The sequence below is a fragment of the Monodelphis domestica genome, chromosome 1 (assembly GCF_027887165.1).
Source record: "Monodelphis domestica isolate mMonDom1 chromosome 1, mMonDom1.pri, whole genome shotgun sequence".
NCBI classification, from domain to species: Eukaryota; Metazoa; Chordata; class Mammalia; order Didelphimorphia; family Didelphidae; genus Monodelphis; species Monodelphis domestica.
The window spans coordinates 63,392,635-63,408,441 of NC_077227.1; the positions used below are offsets into that span (position 1 = coordinate 63,392,635).

General features: G+C 34.3%; 1 protein-coding gene across 4 annotated transcripts in view; it reads left to right on the forward strand.

Moving 5' to 3' along the window:
• CSGALNACT2 (chondroitin sulfate N-acetylgalactosaminyltransferase 2) overlaps nt 1–15,807 on the forward strand; it is a 42,366-nt gene that overhangs the window by 1,689 nt on the left and 24,870 nt on the right. Inside the window, exon 2 of one of the 4 annotated variants that reach the window (XM_007478486.3) lies at nt 7,711–7,854. The exons of the other annotated variants lie outside the window; for them this stretch is intronic. The gene's annotated coding sequence lies outside the window, so the exon portion shown is untranslated. The remainder of the gene's footprint in view (nt 1–7,710; nt 7,855–15,807) is intronic. 4 annotated transcript variants of the gene reach the window in all.

Genomic DNA, 15,807 nt, shown 5'->3' on the forward strand with positions numbered 1-15,807 from the left:
TGAGGCAAACAGAGTTAATCGACTAACACAGGGTCACCCACCTAGTAAGTTCTGAGTCTTCCTAATTCCAAGTTCAGCCTTCTATCCACTGCCCCACCTGCTAGAATAATCTGTCCAGAAAGTCACAAATCCTGGTTATGAAGGTCATGGTAGAGCATCTTGTATTCATAGGATGATGAGGGATTTGGATAACTGCCATTATTTAAGCTTACTATCTTAAGTACCTGCATATCTGTTTTTTTTTCTTGTTAAATTTTATTTTGTTTTCCTCCAATTACATGTAAACACCATTTCCAACATCCAAGGCAGAAGAATGGTAAGGGCTAGGTAATGGGGGTTAAGTGATTTGCCCAGGGTCACATAGCTAGGAGGTATTTGAGGTCAGATTTGAACCTAGGACCTCCCATCTCTAGGACTGGCTCTCAATCCACTGAACTACCCAGCTTCCCCTCATTTCCAACATTTTTCAGAGAATATTGAGGTTGGATTATTCTCCCTCAATCCCCCTCCCCACTTCCATTGAGATGGCAAGCAATGCAATTATGTAAAACATTTTTCCATATTAATCCTTTTGTGGAAGGAAACTCAAGTAGAAAAAAAATTAAGAAAAAAAAGTGAAAAAAGTTTGCTTTGGTCTGGATTCAGACTGTCAGTTCTTTTTCTCTGGAAGCAGATCATATTTTTTATTATTCTTTTGGGGTAGTTTTGGATCATTGTATTGCTGAGAATTATTCACAACTGTTCATTGTAAAGTGTTCCTGTCACTACTCTATGTTGTTCTCCTGGTTCTACTTATTTTACTCTGCTTCAGTTCATCCAAGTCTTTCCAGGTTTTTCTGAACTCCTCCTGCTTGTTATTTCTTACTTCATAATAGTATTCCATTATAATCATATACGATAACTTACTCAGCCATTCCCCATTTGATGGGTATCCCCTCACTTCCCAAATCTTTGCCTCCCAATTCCCCTACCCCAACCCCAAAAGCTGTTTTAAATATTTTTGAACATGTATGTCCTTCCCTTTATGTATCTCTTTGGTATAAAAACCTAGTAAGGTTTTGCTGGGTCAAATGGTATGTACTTGTTTTATAGCCATTTGGGCATAGGTCCAAATTGCTCTTCTGAATGACTGAATCAGTGCACAACTCCCCTAACAGTGCATTTGTGTCTCAATTTTCCTATATTCCCTCCAAGTTGTGTCATTTTTCTTTTTTGTCATAATAGACAATCTGATAGATGTGGGGTGTTACCTCAGAGTTGTTTTAATTTTCTTCCTCTAATTAATAATAATTTAGAGTATTTTTGCATGACTATAGAGAGCTTTAATTGCTTTGAGAATTGCCTGTTCATATCTTTTGACCATTTATTGATTGGGGAATGATTTGTTTTCTTATATATTCAACTCATTTCCCCATTTATTTGAGAAATAAGACCTTTATTAGAGAGTCTAGTAAAAATTTTTGCACCATTATGATTACTGTGTATTATTCTATATCCTATTTGTCTTTCACTAATGAGGAATTTTTGAAAGTCCTCTATTTCATTGAATACTCACTTTTTTTTCCTAGAAGGATTATGCTCAGTTTTGCTGGGCAAGTAATTCTTGGTTGAAGTCCTAGCTCCTTTGCCCTCTGGAATATTATATTACAGGCCTTTAATGTAGAAGCTACTAAGTCATGTGTTATTCTGACTGTAGATCCATAATATTTGATTTTGGCTATTTGCAATATTTTCTACTTGATTTGGGAGATTTGGAATTTGTCTAAAATATTCTTGGGAGTTATCCTTTTGGGATATCTTGTAGGAGTTGATTTGTGAATTCTAAATTTCTGTTTTGTTCTCAGGTTCTAGAATATCAGGGCAGCATTTCCTTTTTTTTTTAAACCCTTACCTTCCATCTTGGAGTCAATAATGCAGAAGAGTGGTAAGGGCTAGGCAATTGGAATTAAGTGACTTGCCCAGGGTCACACAGCTGGGAAGTGTCTGAGGCCAATTTTGAACCTAGGACCTCCCGTCTCTAGGCCTGGCTCTCAATTCACTGAGCTACCCAGCTGCCCCCTAGCATTTCCTTTCTTGAAAGATGTCTAAGCTCTTTTTTTTTTTATCTTGACTTTCTGGTAGTACAATAATTCTTATATTATCTCTCCTGGATTTCTTTTCTTGGTCATTTTTTTTCCACTGAGATTTGTCATATTTTTTCCTACTTTTTCATTCTTTTGACTTTGTTTCTTAATGTCTCATTGAGTCAATAGCTTCCACTTGCCCAGTTCAAATTTTTAAGACATGATTTTTTTTTTGAGTGAGCTTTTGTATCTTTTTCCATTTGGTCAATTCTACTTCATAAAAAAGTTCTTTTCCTCAGTGAATCTTTGTACCCCTTTTCCATAGAGCCAATTCTGCTTTTCAGGAACTTTTCCGTCTATAGTGGATTTTCATATATCTTTTTCCACTTGGCCATTTCTCCTTTTTAAGGAATTCTCTTCATTGTATTTTTTGTGCCTCTTACCAATTGGCCTATTCTGTTTTTTAAGATAGTTATTTCTTCAGGATTTTTTTGTATCTCCTTTACCAAGCTGTTGACTCTTTTTTCTTGATTTTCTCATTTTCTAATTTCTTTCCCAATTTTTCTTTTATTTGATTTTTAAAGTCCCTTTTTAGCTCTTCCATTAATTCTTTTTGGACTTGAGAAAAAGTAATATTTTTCTTGGAGTCTTTGGATGCAGCAGTATTTACTTTGTTATCTTCTTCTGAGTTTGTGTTTTGGCCTTTGCTGTCACCAGAATAACTTTATATGTTGTTTCTTTTTTTTGGGGGGGGGGTATTGCTTATTTTCCTGCCTTTTTCTTTTCTTTTAATTTAAATAACTATTAAAGTTGGGCTCTTTAACTGTAGTGAAGGGAGCACTGTTCCAAGCTTCAGGTTTTTTGTGAAGCTGCCTTTGGAACTGGCTCTGGGGATCTATCAGCTTTCAGTTCTTCGAAGGTGGTATGATGTAAGGAGAAGTGTGTTTAATACTGTCCCAGCTTGTGGGTAGCTCCAAACACTTTTTTCCTTTTTGAAACTGTGACCAGGGTTTCTTTCTCCCCTGTGTCTACAAGTGCTGGCGTCTGCTAATTCTCCTTCTCACACTGAGATCTCGGCCCCCTGGACTGCAACCTGGTTCTGGTGTATGGGCAGTGTGACAAGAGTCTTGTGCCCAGACCTGGCAAAGGGACCCCTGTAATCTCTTTCTGAACAGTTGACAGAATCCCCTTACTGTCAGTGGCTGAGAGCTCTGGAAACCTTTGCTGCTGCTTCAGCTGTGCCCAAGGCCAGTTAGTTGCCTGGGTGAGACCTAGCATGGCTCACTGAGCTCTGCCTCCACCCCAGGGCGCTAGATCCCTGATGCTGGCCTTCTGAGTTATTTTAGGCTGAAAAGTCATTTCACCTTTTCTCTTTGTGGGTTATGCTGTTCTACAGTTCATTTTGAATGGCTCTATCATAGTTTTTTGGAGGATAATTTGGTAGAGATCAGAAGGGGCCCTGTATCTTCTCCACTGTCTTAGCTCTTCCCCCCATGTGTCTATATTTTATGTTTTTATCTTATATTGATTATTGCAGGCAGAAGTTAAAAGAATTGTGCAATATTATTTTAATTTTCTGAGAACAGTTACAATGACTGTCTTCCTTCCTTCTTCCCTTCCCTCCCTCCTTCCCTCTTGCTTTCCTTGCCTCCCAATATTAGTGGTTAAACTGAACCAAACAAAAGATGGTAAAGATGTGGCACATGGTAATAATTGCAGTGGAGTGTAATATTAGGAAATGGGTGGAGGAAACTAACTGGTATTCATCAAGGTGAAATAGACTAACCGTCCCAAATTATTGTAGCCAGTCAGGTGTGATTGGAGTTCAGCATACAAGCAATTGCTTAATATCTGTCAAAAATTAATTTACTAAGGGATCTTGGTCTAGTACCTTTCTATAAAAGCATCACTATGGTTGGCTGGCAAATATTAATAGAAACTAAGCATTAACTTCCTGAGAAGTTGATGTTATGTGAGATTGAAGAGGAACCAGGCTTCTCATTTCCTTCTCAGAAATAACAAAGAAGAGGCAAACAACAACCAATATTAAAACTTACTAAAAAAAAAGAAAGTAAGGCAAAAGAGTACTTGTTTTTTTTAATAAGATTTTTTATAAGGTTTTTTTTTATAAAAAAATTTATATTTTTTTATAAGATTTAAAAAAATCTTATGGAATATATGAAACATAGACCAAAGCACTTAGGAAGAAAAACGGTATAAGGTATCCTGAGATGTCTTGCAATAAATAAATGACATAAAAAAAATTAAGGATAGTTTAACACTGACAGAACTAGGCCAAGAGGAAATAAGTAATGAATTTAAAATTATCAGGAAGAATTAAAAAGCCAGAAATGAAAGATATTAAGAAATATTGAGAAGGAATATTAGGGAAAATGACAAATATGGGGACTGTTATTAGACCTGAAGATATCAAGAAATCAGTAACAGAGTTAGTTAGGAAGTGGAAAAAAAACAAGATTAGAAAATAACTCATATAGAAATTTTAAAAGCACTTCTTGCAATCAAATACCAGATCTGGAGGAAAGGCCAAGATAGCAAATACAATATTAGAGCTCTTCTAGAATATTTAGAAAATTCTTGACACTCTTATTCATGAAAACATCAAAACTTTTTTTTTCTTTTTAAAGTAGACTGTTTATAAGTAGAAAGAAATCAGACTTGTTGATTTTTATTGGGGGCTTGCAAAGTATGCTATATAAATTATGTTTTTGGTTGTTAGAAGAGACCTGTGAGAGAGCTTTCTCAGCTATTTATTATAATCCACATATTCAGAGAAGCTAAATAAGTGACTTACTTGTAGACATGAGTGTTAAGATACTAGATCTGAATGTAGGTCTTTCTGCTATACTACACAGGCATTATGACCACAAAAACATTGTAAATGTAAGAAAAGAACTCAAACCAAGGGATTCAGCCATAGTGCAGTAAATTTAGTAAAAAACAACTATTGGTTGAGATAAGTGTACATAAGACAAAGCTCCAATTGCTCCTATGGTATAATGGGGTGATGTAAGAATACTACACATCAATGTGAGCATTTCTTACAGCAGTTCAGGTTGCATCCTGGTCATACCTTTTCATCCTATAGAATTTTTATTCAGGTTATTACATAAATCTTCCATTTATAATTAGTTGTACTTCTTCAATATCAACACAACATTCAGGGTATTCTGTTACCCTTCACTCTAGCTAAAAGACAAAGTTACATCCTTTTCTGTCATACTTGTCTTTTGCCTTTTTTTAAACCCTTTTTTTCTTATCTTAATATCATTTATAAGAGAGAAATGCATTAAGGGCTAGGCAGTTGGGGTTAAGTGACTTGCCCCAGGGTCACACAGCTAGGGAATGTTCTGAGGCCACATTTGAACTCAGCTCTTCCTGACTCCAGGCCTGACACTCTATCCACTGTGTTACCTACTTGCCTCTATACCCTTTATTTTTTACACAATTTTTCATTCATTCAATCATTGTTGGTAATCTGTTGTAGTGTAATTGTAGTCTCTTTTTCCCATTGGATCCCTTTTGGATTATCTGAAATTTCATTTCTAAGATTCTGAAGTTCTATGATTCTCAGTCACCTAGAATCACTGCAACAAAATTGCTTTAAAAAAATATGGGCTTTTGTGGAATAGGTTGGGATCTTAGAAAATACTGCATAATTTCCTACCTTGCCCATCCTTCTATTTGATTTTGAGCCTTACTATGTAAAAATTAAAATTAATGTCAATAATAAAATATTATATTTTAGTAGATTTATTAAATGATCATTAAAAATCAAGGAATAAAGAGGATACAAAATAAAGACCATGTGCCCATGACTGGTTAGCCCATTTCAAAATCCCCACTCACTACCATCACCATGCTGACAGGAAGCCAAAGAGAGGGCGGGACCCTCCATGTCCTCGCCTAATATCCCCTGTCTACAGGTAGTACATAAGGACAGGAAGACAGTGGGCTCCCAGGAAATGTAGTTCCTTTTTAAGGTAACAGATTTTCAGTTATACAACTAAATCATCTTCAATCTGCAGTAGTTGTCCAATATATGTTTACTGATTGGATCAGCTTAAAGAGCTACACACCCAACTGTATATCATAACTATACAATAACTCATTTTCATCCATATGCTTTTTCCAATGTCTTCTTAGTCCAATCTTTTTTTTTTTTAATTCTCATTGACCTAATTGAGAAGTCTCTAATTCAGACTTCAACTCACTGATAAGAGAGGTAAAAATCAAAACAATTGAAATTTTGCTTTACATTCAGCAAATTGGTGTAGGTGACAAATGAAGCAATGATCATCACTGGAAGGATGCAAAGATAGGCACATGAACACACTGGTGGACCTATGGATTGGTTCAGTTGTTCTGGAAAGCAATTTGGACTGATAAGAAAATGGTCAAGCCCCTTGACTCAGATTCCCATGTCTAAGTATATACCCAGAAGAGATAAAAGACAGAAAGAATGGTCTCATATCCAGTATCCAGAGCAGCCTTGTTTTACCAGTAGCAGAAAAAAAAAGTAGAAGCCCTTTTTTGAGAGAGCTAACCAAATTGTAAAAGAATGTTGCTGCATTTAAGGAATGAGGGATAGTTGATAGAATTCATAGATGAAAAGTAAGAACCAAGAAAACATCTATAATGATTGCAAAATAAATGTACAACATAGGGGTAACTAAATAGCAATGGAAATGAAAAGAAACAAAATAATATGCAGGTACCTAATGACTTCAATAATGTATACAGAACAAATAAATAAAAAACACTCCCAAGCCCTGTAGTTATAATAACTAAACTTTTCCCAGAAGAAGAGTTTTTTAAAAATGAACAGCCTTTGTGGAGCTGGGAAACTATTTGTATGGAACATTGTATATGCTGACAGACTTGATGAGTTTTGCTGAGCTTTTTTTTTTCTTTTAAAATATTTATGCTGTTTAGGTGGGGAATATATGACATATATTTGGAAATGAAGGTGATAGGGAAAACAATTAAAAAATTAAAGACAAATGTTTAAAAAGTTTTTTAAAGGAGAGAAGCAAAAGCCTTTTAATATTCAAAGACCATGGTACACAGTGTTTTTTGTTCTCAAACCTGGTTCAAGAACAAAAAAGTATTGTGATTTCCCAGAGTAATTTAATATAGTACTCATGATATTCTTTTAGATTCATTCATTAAGTGCATACAATAACTACAATGATCACTTTTGTTAAACACTGAAGATTGTAGTATATAATTATAGTCATTTAAATATAAAACAACTAATTGATGAAAATGAATAGGTAGTTATGATATATGAAATGTTTACTTTTCTATTGGCTAATAATAAGTTCTGCATTCAATGTTAAATATTTGTAAAATTCATTTGCATTTATTGGTTCATTTTAAATAATGTTTATAAATAAATTATCTTTGGTAAGGAAATAATTTTTTTCTGATGTGATTATGTTTACTTCTACCACTGACATATCCAGCTACACTCTCACAAAAACTCTGTTAACCCATATCGCCTAAAAATTCATTGGAAAATCTGTTAGATAATACAGTAGCATCAGCAGAGTATAAGATTAAATTAGAAAACAATCTTAATTTTTCAATGAGAAGCAACATGGTTTTTTTTTCTTTTTTGCAGAAAATTAGTGATGGTCCATGATAGTTTCAAGATGACTAGTTATGTACCTGCCCAGAAATTATGAACTTCAGACAGCCTGATATTTGCTCTGAAAGAACGAAAATGTTCCTAACATCTTGATCACTTGATTACATAGTTAATGAGGTATGATTACAGGGTTACAGATGAGAATGAAGGAACTTTTCCAACATGTAGTATACATAATGCAAATGACATTATTTAAATGTGTCTGACAGTCCATGGGGAATCAGTTTGCACTCATGTTGAACTTGGGGCAGTTTGTAAAGAATTTGATAACAGACTGAGAAATTGCAGGAACATGTTTTTAATAAGAAATGGCCAGAATTTCATATGATTTGCCGTATACACCCTAAAATTGTTGTGCACAATATCTTCATGGTTTTGAGTCACTGCAGGAGCAAATTTATAATGCTTTAAACCTGCATATTCCTGTTGTCACTGTGGAAAAGTATATTTGTTGATCTGACTTAATTGGTTCTTATGCCAAGCTTTTTACATGCCCATTTCCCCTTCCATTGTTTTTCTTTTAGTTTAGTGAGGTGTTATTACTAATGTAATGTTTTATCTTCATCTGAAATGTTTTGTGAATGACTTTCTGTTCTAGATTAATTGCTCACGGCTCTCTTTTTGACTAGAGAATAGGTATTTGTTGGATGAGAGTTTCTGGAGTCATTGAACCTCTTCTCTGTGTCAGCTGAGTCAAGTTTTTCTTAGAAATTGTGATCATCATAAGCAGTAGCATTATTAGGAAGATGATCTCCAAATAAAACATATTGATCTCAGAGGAAAAATGGGTAGAAACAATATAAGTATCATAGATCTCCTAGAAGGATTTGACAAGAAAAAACTTAAAAACACCATTATGGAAGAAATAATAGAAGAAAACTGTTGAGAACTTATGAACACAAAGTATCAATCAAAATAATCCATGATAGTCTTTAGAAACAAACCTTATGCTACGTACTTCAAAATACATAATGACCAAATTAAATAATTCCAATAATAACAAATTCTGTAAGTAAACAGGAAAAAGACTTCCAAATATAAAGGAAACGAAATTTCAAAGGATAAGATTATTTTGCACCCATGAGAAACCATAGGAGGGAATGGAATAATGTATTCTATTGAACGAAGGAACTTAATATGCTATCCAACCTGCAAATTGAAGACTAACCATTAATGAAAAAAGATGGAAATTCACTAAAATTTTGTGAAAAATTTAAAATGGTTAAAAAACATTTGATAAAGAAAACCAGACCCAAACAAATAATTTGCTTCTCAAACACCCCAGATAAAAGAAATAGAAGACAAGCAAACAAATACAGTATCCAAGAACATCATCTGCTATAACAACAAAAAATATGCTTGATCTGAGCCAAAAGGCTGAGAAGCAGTAACAAAAATTAAATAATTTAGAATCTACTAAGACACTAACTCCTGCAGACTCTCAGGAAGAAGAAAGCCTATAGGAGAGTGAGTGAGGAAGCAAAGGGGAGAAAATTAAAAAGTGAAAAAGGAGAAACACTTTTTTTTTCATGGTGAGAAGGGATATCAATGATGAACGCTTCTATGGGAGAAGAGAAAGATTTTATATGAGTTATTATATGGACCACTCATCCTGACTCAGGAGAAAGATGCAGAAGCCTTAGGGGCAACTGATACCAAGCAGAGTAGGAAGGCATAGACTTAGGGAGGATTTTTTGAGGCAAATATGGGAAAATGACGAAAGGGAGAGTAAAGGTCCACAATAAACTACAAATTAAGGATATAGGAAAATTCCTACTACAGAGGGATATAATCTATCATCTCTAATAAATGATATGTCTAAGGGTAAGGCACAAAAGAAAAAAGGAACCAAGGGAACAAGAGGTCAGAGCAAAAAGTTTATAAGAGAGAATCTAAAATAAGTACCTCAAAAGTTTTTATTCCATGAGGAATAGAGGAAAAAAGGAACAATAAATATAAGGACTAGGAATAAAAAAATTAGAAAGGAAGATAAATAATGAGGAAAATGAAGGAAAGAAAAAAAAATTTCAAAACAGCACAGAAATTGAAATTTATAAAACTTAACAATAATGGAAGGGGAAGAGAAAATGGAATTCTACTTGAGTCAAGAGAGGAAGATTTAAATAACTAAATAAAAGCAAGGAGGATAAAGGTACTAAGAAGCAAAACTTAAAAACCAAGAAAAGTTAGTTTTGTAGTCTTGTGTTGAACTACAAGAAGATATTTCTAATAGCATAATAATGTTAAGAGATCTAACAGATAAAAGAGAAAATGAATAACTGAAAAAAACCTAGAGAACAAGAGCTGAAAGACTTTTGGTGTCTTTTAAGTGGGACTAATAAAGAATATATGTTTCTCAGCATAACATTGAAGGTTTACAAAAATTAATCAGCCATTAGGCTACAGAAAAATTGCAAACAAATGTAAAAGGCAGATAGAGTAAGCATATTCTTGATAGAACATGTTAGGGACCTCAAACAAAAGACAGACATATAGAGAATTAACAGTGAAATCCTAAATAATGAGAGCATCAAAGAACAAACCAAAGAATAATTTCAAAGACAATTATAATGATGGAAACAATATAACCTCAATTTCCTGGATAGTAAAGATAAATACTAAATTAAATAGAAACTAAAATATTCTTTAGGGAAAAGTCATATCCTTCTAAAATTGCCTTAATAAAATAGAGATTAATGAACTGAATGTTTATTTTAGAAAATTATAATGCCAATAAACAAACCTGAAATAAGCACAAAAGAAGAGATATTAAGTAGAGAAGAAATAGATAAATTGGAAATAAAAATAACCAAGAGAAATAATAAAATTAAAAGCTTTGAAAAGACCTCTTAAATGGTTAGGACTTTAACCAATATGATTAGAGAGAAGATAACAGAATGAAATGAAAGAAATAGCAAATGAGAAGGTGAAGTCACAAGCAAAAAGAAAAAGATAATACTGAAAAATGTAGATATATACTAGTGAAATTGAATACTGTAAAAATTAAAATTAATATACAATAACTTCAAATATTATATTTTATAAGATTTATTAATAATAACTAGAAGTAACAAAATAAAACCACATGCCCATGACTAATCTACCTGCTCAAACAGCCTGCTCCACCAATGTCCCAACCCAGGAAGAAAAAACAGTTAGTCATGGAAGACCACCCAATTTATCTCCTGTCTATGTCAGCATGTAATGACAGGAAGTCAGTGGGCTCCTGGGCAATGTAGTTCAAAGGCACAATATTTCCAATTACACAGTACACAAAAGAAATGGAGGAATACTTTAAAAAAATATAACATCTAGGTTAGCAAAAGGCCAAATGGAAATCTTAATCCAATGTTAGAAGAGGAAATAGAATTGCAGTAGGGCCCTGTATCCATTGGTTCTGCATCTACTGTTTGTTACCCATAGTTAACCACAGAGAAAGAGTAAAAAAAGGAAACATTTGAAAAATTTCCAAAAATATAAAAGCAAACTTGTAAGTTTCAAACTGCCCACCAAATGAGTACAGACTGTAATGTGGCAAAGTTCACCAGCCCAGTACATGACTCATCTCCCATTGTTTCTGTGGAGGCAAAAGGTTGGAGATAGATGTTGTTTATCCTTCATTTTCTTTCTTTCTTTTTGGAAAACTTTTACCTTCCATCTTAGTATATTGTTTCCGAGACACAGGAGCACTAAGGGCTAGGCAAGGGTCGGGTAAATGACTTGCCCAGGATCACCTAGCCAGGAAGTATCTGAGTCTAGATTTGAACCCAGGACCTCCCATCTCTGGGTGTGGTTCTCAATCTACTGAGCCAAAGAGGACAAATGACATCATGGGGTGATGTCTTGACTTGTGCATACATTGGATTTAATTAAGTGGTGTAGAATTGCAGGAAATGGTCAGCCTCACTTTCTTCCAGAGTCATCAACATCCAGAGGCAAGACAAGAGATGGGATAACTGGTGATGGCCTGAGATGCAGGGGATAACCTTAGTGTCTTTGATGTGTTAAAGGTAAAATTAGAGTTGTTGACTGAATATATACTAGTGTTCACCAGGGATTAAAATTCAGTCTCACTAAAATACTCAAGTCAGATTGGGAAAAGTGCATTTCCATTATTGGTACTTGAAATTGAGTTATTAGAGTAGATAACTTGCTTGTACTGATAACCATCATTAAGACTATATAATCTTCTGCAGTTACAGATTCATATTTTCATGGGTAGACACCTGAGAAGGAGATTTCCAGCTATTAATTTCTTATTTTTCTGCTTTATATTCTCTTTTGAGTTTTTTCTTTTTCTAAGGATTTAAGTATATATTATGGTAGTTTTAAGTTTAAAAAAGAGAAAATGAAAAATTGCTCCTGTTTATATCAATGAGTTAACAGATTTTTGTTGAGTAATATAGTAGATGTTTAGAAGAATATACATTTACATAAGTGAAAAGTTAAATTGAGTGGATTATTTTTATGGATGGAATTATATCTATTATTTTGATTTAAGTACCACTTTCACTAGATTTTTATTTTGTCAGAGTACACTCTTAGAAGAACTTGAAATTCAGTAAAGAATTTTAGGTATTCAATTTTTTTTATGATGGAGAAGTGTTGTAGTTTTTAAAAGGATTTAAGTTCATGCATTTTTTTATTGTATTACCTGTATTCTTTGTGGTATGCCTTATTTTATATTGTCTTGTTTAAAGGTAATAGACTAGTGAAAATTCTTTAGTTCTTTCCCTTTTCTAGAGTTTTCTATTGTGTTAGTTGATGTACATAATGCATAGGATTATATATCATAGCTAAGATAAAGTTGCTGAATCAAGAGTTTACAAGTAAGGGTTGAGTAAAAAAAATAAAATTACAAAAAGACTAGTGTCATTGAATTTGCTGTCACTGCTGTTCTTGCCACGTTTCAGTATTCTCAGGTAAAAGAATGGGACAACAGATTTTCATTGATATTAGTTCCTGATTTAGAAAGGATCATATGAATTTTAATTGTAATTTTAAATTTTAACTAATACAGACTATCCAACTAAATTTAATATCTATTTCTTTAAGTAAAAAACAAAACAAAACCTCAGTCACCTTTATTTGAAGAAAGTCTCAAAGAGGAAAAAATATATTTGCTTGAGAATTTTAACACTTCTTTTGTAGTTAGGTTGTTTTGGGCTGTTGTCCCTGAACCATGCCTTTGAGTGTGCCTACATTAAATAGAATTATAAGAATTGAATATATAGGTTAGTAAAGAAAAGTGGTCTCATTGATGCATTGGATATATTCTAGATGTAGCCCAGAATTGTAGTAGTCAAAACACACCATCTTCCTGGGATTAGCTAAACTGTTCCTTCTCCCTCAGGGACTGGATAAAATAAATGCCTGAATTAAATCTGCTTTATAGAACCTAAAGAACTACCTGGTTGAAATATACACTTCCTCAGATTATATCAGTATGGGAATGGTTGTTCTGGCTATAAACAGTGTTTTAGTGAAGACAATTTAATGGAGAAATAGTGGAGTGGAGCATGAAAACAGCACAACAGGAATTTCACATCCTATCCTTTTCTTCAACTAATCAAAGAAGTTGGTCAGTGCACCCCAGGCCATCTGCTCCATTCTGTACCTTTCTGCAACATCCCTGAAATGACAGTGCTTTTGCTTGATGCTCTTTTAGGTGTAGAACCCACTGTCTCCCAAGGTAGACATTTCCATTTTTAATTTCGTGTAAGTCAATAGGGTGCTGGGCCTGGAGTCCTTAAGACATCATTGTTATGAGTTCACATTTGGCCTCATACTTATCAGCAATGTGACCCTGGATAAATGGGATGTTTTTCCTTTGTGGTAAGCCTACTTTTGCCTCTGTAACTTTTACCTGTTTTTTCTAATTCTATTTTCTGGGTTCAAGCAGAACAAATCTACTCACTTTTCAACAAACCATTTCAAATATTTGAAAATAGTCATCATTTTCCCTTCTTCAGACATACTGAACACCTTCTTTTACTTCCTTTATTTCTTTAACTGATCTCCATATGGCATAATCTTGAAACTCCTCACCATTATAATCATCTTTCCCTGGTTCTTTTCCAGTTAGTCAGTGCCCTTTTAAAAATGTGGGACCTAGAACTGAATACTGCACTCCAGATGTAGTAAGCAAATTTTGTCTTACTAGAACATAATACAATGAGTTTTTCAGGTCTCAGGATCTGATCACCTTTGCTTTAAAATAACCTGAGATGTAGTTTTTTTTTTCCTATTGCCCTTTTGAGTTTTCAGTCTCCCATGCCGAGCTCTTCTCTTTACTTCCCCTTGCTTAGTCATACAATCTCCATCTTATATCTGTGAAACTGATTTTTTTTAACTTACATTATGGTTTGGGTCTCCCAGCAGAGACTTTCTGTATGTAGTTTGAAATTTTGAAGTTCTGAAGAAAAATCAGAGCTTGGAGATGCAAATGTAAAAATCATTGTGTGTGTGTGTGTGTGTGTGAGTGAGAGAGAGAGAGAGAGAGAGAGAGAGAGAGAGAGAGAGAGAGAGAGAGAGAGAGAGAGGGGGGGGGGAGAGGGAGAGGGAGGGAGAGAGAGAAAGAGAAAGAGAAAGAGAGATTGATTTGTTTTAGGATTGGTGAAATCCAAACATGCTTGCAGACAGATGGGTAAATAGCCAGTCAGAGGGAGAGTGGTGTTTGTAAAAGCATGGAATTAATTTTAATTCTTGTTCTCTTAAATTTTGGGTTTCTTGAAAATGAAAAAATGTGTTAGGCTAAATTTTTTCAGTCTAAGTTTACATGACTGAGAAGAATGATACCACTGACAGAAATAGGGAAACCACAAAAAGCAAGGTTTGAGGGAAAGACATTAGATTTGGAGCTTAGAAAAGCTCAGCATTTGAAAGGACTTCTGAGGTAATCTATATATGTACAAGACTTGCCTTTACAACAGCACTAATAAATGGGCATTAACTTTGAAGAATTTGTTATGTAGGAACCTGGTGATGACCATTTTATCACCTGATAAGATTAGTCCTTAAAGAAAAGATTTAATTTTTAACCTAGACCCTATTTGAAGCCTATAGCTTGCTTGGTAGGATAGTACCTAGAGAGAATGATGGACCTGAAATCAGGAAGACCTGAGTTCAAATGTAGTCTCAGGCATTTACTAGTGTAAGGGGGAAAAGGAGTTATTTTTTAAAAGGGTTGGACTTGATTAACTTGATTGTGTCAGTCTAGTCAGCAGATTATATCAGCTTCCACTCCAAGTGGAACCTCCCAGTAGAGCTCCCAGTAGAACTCTCTCACAGGAAATTCCATTCCAAGTGAGAGTTCCAAGTCAAATTGAACTCAGGCAGTTGTCACTCCCTTTTAAAGGCACATTCTTTTGCATCACTTCCCCTAATTTTTACATCTAATAATCACAGTTGACTCTTTTGCTTTTAGGACTGCCCAGGGGCAGTCTGCTGATTTTGATTTGTCACTCACTATTTCACATATGGGTCACAGACCTCCCACTTAATGTGTGAAATGGAGTGTTTTCATCTTTGGTGATTAAATCTGAAAAAAAATGGGCAGATCTCCACACTACTAAAAGTAGGATGTTTATACTTTTGGTGATTAAATCTAAAAATAGGCAGGTGTTACAATTTCATCTCACAATCTGGGGAGAGTTGATTAATTTCATTGTTATAATCAGGGGAGAGTTAATTTTCATACTAGCTATGTGACTCTAGGCAAGTCACTTCATCCTGTTTGCCTCAATTCCTTATTTGTAAAATGAGCTGAAGAAGTAAAGTAAATGGAAGTTTACTCCAAATTTTTGACAAGAAAACCCCAAACAGGATCATGAAGAGTCAGGAACAACTGAAAACGACTAAAGAACTACAAGAACCAGACAGAGCTCATGACTGGCATAACCTTAAAGAACCCAGGGTCACCCCCATACTACAAGGAGGCAACAGAGTGGAACCTTGGTGGTGAAATTTTTTAATCCTATTCAGAAGTCATGTTAGATATAAAACAATGGGGCAGTCAGAGACTAAAAGATTCCCAAATGTAAATTAAATAGTTAGCTATTAGGTTGCTTC